Consider the following 7390-nt stretch of genomic DNA (forward strand, 5'->3'; position numbering starts at 1 on the left):
AGAGGCAATCCACTGTCAAGGCTGAGATTCTAAGGGATGCAACAACTCTGGGAGGGGGTGGATGTCTGTTCTTCGCTGCTTTTGGGAGAGGGGGAAGGGGTCAGTGGCTTTTCTGATTTTTCTTCTGATATTTCTTCCCCAGTTGTTATGCCATAAATGAGGATGAGTAGGAAGTACCACCAGCTAAAGCCAGAGGTGCTGGCACAAGGCCTTACACCATCGTTAAGTTCCCGTTTAACCACGTAGGTGTCCTGTGTTCATCTGTGAAGCTCAGTCTAGATGCTTCTCCGTCTTCTTGCCGCTCCCTCTCTGCTGCTCTCCATCACTTTTTCAGTCCTCTTGCTCCTTCTTTCTCTTCCCATCCTCCTGAGCAGCCCCCTGTGTCTTCACATGCTGCCGATCCCTCTTTGTCCTGCAAGGCCTGGGGCAGTGGTAACCCCTGTGCCCCTGCAAGGCCTGGGAGGACCCTCACGCCTCTTTCGTCTCTGTCCCTCCCACCCCACCCCAGACCCTTCTGTTCCCATCATGTCTCCTCAAGCCTTTCTTGTGCCCCAGAGCTTTTTTTCACGGTGGGTTTGGTTTGGGTTTTTTTGTCCTTTATGCCATCTCAGGTCCTCTGGTCAGGCTCTGGTCCCCTTGAGGACATCTGTACTCTGCTCACGTCCCCTCCCAAGTTCCTCACCATACCCCCAAGCCTTTTGTCACTCTGCCTGAGAACTGCTCTGCTCCTTGTCCCGATTATCATGGGGCCACCCAGGTTCCCCTCAGGACACTTGATGTTCTCCAGCACGTTTTGGACCCATTTTGCTCCTTCAGAACCTCCTACAGGCAGCTTCATGCCCAAGGAACATGCTTTTTTTTCCCCCCCTCTGTGCCATCTGGGATGCCTCTGTTCAGGCCCCTGCTCGGGTCACCTCCTGGGGCTCTCCCGTGCCCTCTCCACCCCTCTCCTCCCACCGAAGCCTCCCTGGAGCTCCTCTGTGCCCTGCAGGTCCCCGTTAACTCTGCGATGCCCCTCAGCCCTTGTGCCCCCCAACACCGCCCCTGCGGTGCTCCCCAGGCTCCTGACGGGACCGGCCAAAGAGTCGCTCGCTGCTGCCGCCTGCTACCCACCACATTCCTTTTCTCCTTGATCCATCTCTTGGTCCTCTCACTCTCTCTAATGTTTCTGTCTCCATCTCTGCTCTGCTCCCTGTCCCCCATCCTCCCCCCCTTTTTGTCTGTACCTCTGTCCTGCTGCCTGGCTCATGGTTTCTCGTTGTGTCCCTCGGCTCAGCTCACTGTCCCGGGCCAAAACGCCCCACAGAACCACGCCGGCACAGCTCCCCTGGAGAAGGTGCCAGGAAGGAATTCACTTGGTTTTCCTCACACTACGCTGGTGGCCACCGGAGTGACATCTCCAAAGCACAGCTACCTCCTTTCCGTGGTGAGAAGCTTAAGTGCTCGCTTTTGCACTCACACAGACTCAAATGCTCCATGGACCATCCAGCCACAGGTCCCCAGGAGAAGGTGCCATGAAGAACTTCTCTTGGTGGGTCTCACCCTGCCCTGGTAGCCACGTGAAGCACACCACAAAAGTTCTGCTACCTGCTTGCCATGCTGTAGAAAAGTAACCGCTCACTCAAAACACTCCATGGCACCACCCATGCACAGCTCCACCAGAGAAGGTGCCAGGAAGGACTTCTGTTGGTGGCTCTCACTTTGCTCACGATACTCATTCACATGCTCTGGCAGCCATGTGAAGGACACCACAAAAGTTCTGCTCCCTGCTTTCTGGGGTGAGAAAAGGAACTGCTCGCTTTTCAGAAGCACCTACACACCACAAGGATATACCTGGATTGCAACAGGAGTGCCGGGGCTTCCTTCTGCCTTCGAGCCACTCCTCAGTTGTGATGAGAAAACTAGAACCAAACGCAAATACCAAAATCCCGGCAGCTGTGCTCGGCTGTTGGCTGAAATGGGAGCAACAGTGCTGAGAGGCTCATTGGTACCAGAGGTGGTTTCATCAGAGATCACCCTGTTCCTCTTTCGCCGCTGCTGTAGGGCAGGAGTGTCCCTGCCAGAGCCTGCAGCACGCAGAGCTCGTACAAGGGACATTACAGATGTCCCCCTGAAAGGGGCAAGGATGCCTGGGGGGCCTCCACGAGAACCGAGATCAGTTCCCCGAGGAGAACTCTGCCTTAACTTCTCCCTGCCTTTTCTTCCTTCGACAGGTCCCCGTGCCCAGAGGCAGCAGATGTCCAACGGCAGCTCCATCACCCAGTTCCTCCTCCTGGCATCTGCAGATGCAGCTTTTGCACTTCTGGCTCTTCCTGGGCATCTACGTGGCTGCCCTCACGGGCAACAGCACCATCAGCACCGCCTTAGCCTGGGCCACCACCTCCACACCCCCAGGTACTTCTTCCTCCTCAGCCTGTCCCTTCTTGACCTGGGCTCCATCTCCACCACGCTCCCCAAAGCCATGGCCAATTCCCGGTGGGACACCAGGGCCATCTCCTGTGCTGGACATGCTGCACAGCTCTTTCTATTGATCTTTTTCATCATAGCAGAGTATTGTATTCTCACCCTCGTGGCCTACGACTGCTTTGTTGCCATGTGCAAAGCCCCGCACTACGGCACGTGGTCCACATGGCAGCAGCTGCCTGGGGCAGTGGGTTTCTCTACTCCGTGCTTCACGCAGCCAACACATTTTCTGTACCACTGCAAGGGCAATGCCATGGACCAGTTCTTCCCTGAACTTCCCCAGCTGCTCAAGCTCTCCTGCTCACACGCCTGCCTCAGGGAATTCCAACTTCTCATCTTCAGTGCTTTCATCTTTTTGGGGTGTTTTATCGTGCTGTCCTATGTGCAGATCTTCAGGGCTGTGCTGAGGATCCCCTCTGAGCAGGGACACCACAAAGCCTTTTCCACGTCCGTCCCTCCCTCCCTCCCCTGGCCGTGCTCTCCCCGTTTGTCACCACGGCCACGTTTGCCTACCTGAAGCCCATCCCTGGACCTGGCGGTGTCGGTTCTGTACTCGGTGGTGCCTCCAGCACTGAACCCCCTCATCTACAGCAGGAGGAACCAGCTCAGTGGTGCATGTTGAGGAATTATAGAGGAATGAAGGCAGGTTAATTAACGTTGATAATATACGGCGGTGGGCTGGCTGATGGGGATAATGTGCAGCTGTGGCTGGTTCCTGCTGAGTAGTTAGGACTGTGTGAAGAGGAGCACTGGATGGAGGAGAGATACCGGGAGAAGCAGGGAGCCCAGATGAGGAGAGGCCGGCTGGCAGGGGAGCCGGGAGAAGGAAGAATCCAGACGCAGCAGAGGCAAGAAGCAGGGTGGGCTGGCCTGAAGGGGATGGAGAAACAGCGCGGGCAGGAGGTGAACCTTTGAAACCTCGTGGGGGCTGGTGGCCGTGCAAGGGTAGGAGCTACTTACTGGAGTTAACCAGGCATGGGGGGGAAAAGCCTTGTTGCAGCCGGCGAGTTGGGACAGTGCTGCGACACATGCACTGTGGAAGCTGATAACCGTTTTCCAGGTACTATAGCGTGTCCGTCTTTGTCAACGTGTGACTCCTACCGTAACTCGTTAGTGGCGCAGCATTTCTTAATTAGATTTTGTGGTCATCATTCTTGCTCGTTTGGTTTTTCCTTTTCTTGCTTTCTTTCCTTGTGACAATGGTGCCCACAATGTAAGATGAGCGCTCTGCTTCTGGTTCGTTCTTTGCCTCGCTAAGGGCAACTCTGTAAGGAAGGAGCGATACTCATTCTCTAATTAACCAAAATAAACATCCTCCCATTGACCTGCCTGGCTGGGACCCGTGGGAGTAGAAGCAAAACAAATGATTTTCCTTGTTGGTTCCCCACCAGGTTAGAGGGGAAAAGAAGGACCTAAAACCTCCCTTGGAGAAAGGCCAAGGGGGGGATGCTGCAGCGGGGGGCTCGGGGGGCTCTGGGGAGGTGGCCGGTGCCTGGGGGGTGGTCTCCTTCCCCCCCCGGCCCTCCCTCCCTGGCCCCTCTCCTCAGCCCCCGGCTCCCGGGCGGCTGAAGCTTCCCGTGCCGCCCCCTCCCCCCAAGCCCCCGGTGGGCAGGACCACCCCGGCCGCAGGGGCTCGCTCGCCTCCCCCGCGCTCCCGGCACCACCGTCCGTCCCCCCCGCCCCCGGCGCGCCGCCATGCTGCTCCTGCAGCGCTGCCCGCGAAGGCCGGGCTGCGGTTCTGCGGGCCGAGCGCCCGTCGGCGCCGCGCTCGGGGGGCGGCAGCGGCGGCTCCTTACCGGGAGGCAGCAGCGAGCGCCCCGCAGGACGCGCGGGACCGCGGTGCCGGTAACGGCGGCCGGCAGCACGCGGTGGAGGGGGGGCGTGGCTTACGACCCATGCGCGAAGCGTGTCGCCGCTGAGAGGCGGGGTTTGCCGCCTCGTAGGGGCGGGGCTTGGGACGCATGCGCGGAGGGTATCGCCGTGGATGGGGCGGGGCTTACAACCCAGGCGTGGAGCGTGCCGCTGCGGAGGGGCGGGGCTTAGCAGGGCCGGCAGCGCCGCGCATGTGCGACCCCCTGGCCGCAAGCAACAGCCGTTATTCGGCAGTTGCCAGCGGGGGGGGGGGGGGGACGACGGCGGTCAGCCACGACAGTAGAGGTACAGACAAGGCAGCAGATACAGGCTTTTGGTTTCAAACCCTTTTCTCTTTGTAGAAAAGAGTCTTTTTCAATAGATACAAAACCGAGAGGGGGGTTTTCTTATTTAACCCACGCCACCACTATTGGCAGCTTTTCGTCTGCTTTAAAACCCTTCCCAATCCACCGTCAGGCACTCGGGACACAGAGAAGGAGACGGGAAAAGCAGCTCTGGGCTGCAGGCCGGGGACGGGACACAGGGGAACGGCAGAGCGAGCCAGGCACGGGACCAAAGGGAGAAAGGGTGGGAGAGGCAGCAACGCAGGGAGCCGCAGGCTCCAAGTTAGGGGGGGTTGGAGAACAAAGAGAATAAGAGAAAAGAGAGAGGGAGCAGAGCAGCGATCGAGGGATGGATCAGGGAGAGGAGGAGAGTGACAGGACAGAGGCAGAGTAATGGAGAAAGAAAGAAAAAAAAACCAGCCCTGGGTAGCAAGGCCAGAGGGACACGGAAAGACAAAGCAATGTAGAGGAACGGGGAGCTGGAACATGGGATGCTGCAAAAGAAAGAGGGACAGGGTGCAGGACACTGGGAGAGAGCGAAGGAGAGCAACAGAGAGATGGAGCATGGGAGAAAAGTGGGACAGAGCCGGAGCAACAAATACCAGGGACAAGGAGCAACAAATACCAGGGACAAGGAGCAGCAGAAGGTCAGGGATGAACAGGAAGGGGGACGGGGATAATAAGATACAGAACGGAGAAAAAGCAGTGACAGGGAGCAAGGCAAAGGGCTGGAGAAAGTAAATAAGGAAGGGGAGAGAGATGAAGGCAGGGACACAAAGTGACATGTACAGGTGCAGGGAGAAAAAGACCACCAGGGACACCAGGCCAGAGAAATTGGGGGCAAGAAAGAAAAAAAAAAAAAAAAAAAAAAGAGAGAGAGACAGGTACAGATCAGGACAGAGATGTAAAGGGGAAAAGAGCAATGGGCCGCAGGACAGAGATGGAGGATGAAGAGAAGGTGGCAGAGGGAGCAGGACAAAAGCAGAGAGAGTAAAAGCAAAGGGAGCAGCAGAACGAGATGTAACAGGGAGACTGGAAGAGGGAGCAGGACAGAACAGAGGAGAGGTACAGGGAAGCAAAATGTGTCGGGTTTGCGTGGCAAGGTTTTGGTAGCTGGGCAGCTACAGGAGTGGCTTCTGTGAGAAGCTTCTAGCAGCTTCTCCCACATCCAACAGAGCCAATTCCAGCCAGCTCCAAAACAGCTGGCCAAAGCTGAGCCTGTTACTGACAGTGGCAGCGCATCTGTGGTCACGTATTTAAGAAGGGGGAAAAGTTACTGCACAATGTCAATTGCAGCTGGACAGAGGAGAGATCATACATAAGACAAACAGCCCTGCAGACACCAAGGTCAGTGAAGAAGAGGGAGGAGGTGCTCCGGGAGCAGAGTCCCCTGCAGCCCATGGTGAAGCCCACGGTGACAGGCTGTCCATCCCCCATGGAGGTTAGCGGTGGAACAGACACACGTACGCCTGCAGTTCAGGAACCCCACGCCAGAGCAGGTGGGTGCCCCGAGCCTATAGATATATGTCCCTTAGACACCAACTGAACAATCCCTTCTGGCTTTTCAGGGTCCAGATCAGTGTATCTCTGGGCAGTGACTTTTAACCGCGCTGCGAAGGCAGACTGGGATTCATCTTGTTCCTGTTTAACCCCGTATCATTTGGGCCAACCAACTTTAGGGATGGAGCGGCAGCAACTGGAAGGAATTTAGGGACAGACCGGCAGGGTCAAGGGGAAGGCTTTGAGGCACCGAGCTATGGGGGAGGGGGAAGGATTTAGGGATGTCACCCAGCCCTGCTTGGCAGCAGCCTTCATCTTTCCACAACGGATCTTCACACCTGCTGCTGCCTTCCCGCACGAGCCAGGCAGCTTTTCCACCTGGGGCTGTCAGCAGAGGTTTGAAGCGAGGACAGATGTTCCAAGGACAGATGTTACGTGGCCGGGCAGCAGAACAATGACCAAGCCAGCACACAGCTGTCGGACAAGGTGTCTCCTCCCTGCTGCCACCACAGCGCTGCTCTCCATCAGCCCCCGACCCCATCCTGCTCGGCGGGCGCTGAGCTGAGGTGTGACAGACCAGTGGCAGCTCATCTCACACCAGAGGTCGGTGAGGAGTTTCAAGCGGGTGTTAACAGCCTACACTAACCTGGAAGAGCCAATTCTGTGCAGGTCTCTTGTCTCCAAGACAAGCTTGAAAGGTGGCACAGCAGCAAGGTCTCCTTCCGTCTTTGAAGTGCCACGGCTTTGCATCGTACCATTTTCCACAGAGCGATAAATGACAAAGCAAACCTCAACGAGGAAGTCAAAGCAGTCACACCCCGTGGAAGGCAGAGCATGGAAGTTACACCTGGGTGCACGCAACACAGAAGGAGCAGCTCCCATCTGTGCTCATGGAAGAAACTGCGTGAGGAGCAGAGCCAAGCCAAGAGGACTCGCCGCAAGCAGAACCGGTACGATCCAGACAAGTCACCAAAAAACAACCAACGCTGAACTGAACAAAGTCCTTCTGAGAGCAACCTGGTGACCTCTAGCACCATGGATACAGCCCAACACAGCCTGAATTTCAAATCCAGCCAACATCACATCTGCTCTTGCAAAAAAGTCTTTTAAACTTGCAGCAGTGCGCTAGCCACTCCTGAAGAGTTAAGCCCTATTAATAGCGATTAACAAGAGCAGAGACGAGGACCCAGCAGTACACAGCCCCTGGGAGAAGGTTCCTTGGAGAAGATTTG

The sequence above is a fragment of the Falco rusticolus genome, chromosome 4 (assembly GCF_015220075.1).
Source record: "Falco rusticolus isolate bFalRus1 chromosome 4, bFalRus1.pri, whole genome shotgun sequence".
NCBI classification, from domain to species: Eukaryota; Metazoa; Chordata; class Aves; order Falconiformes; family Falconidae; genus Falco; species Falco rusticolus.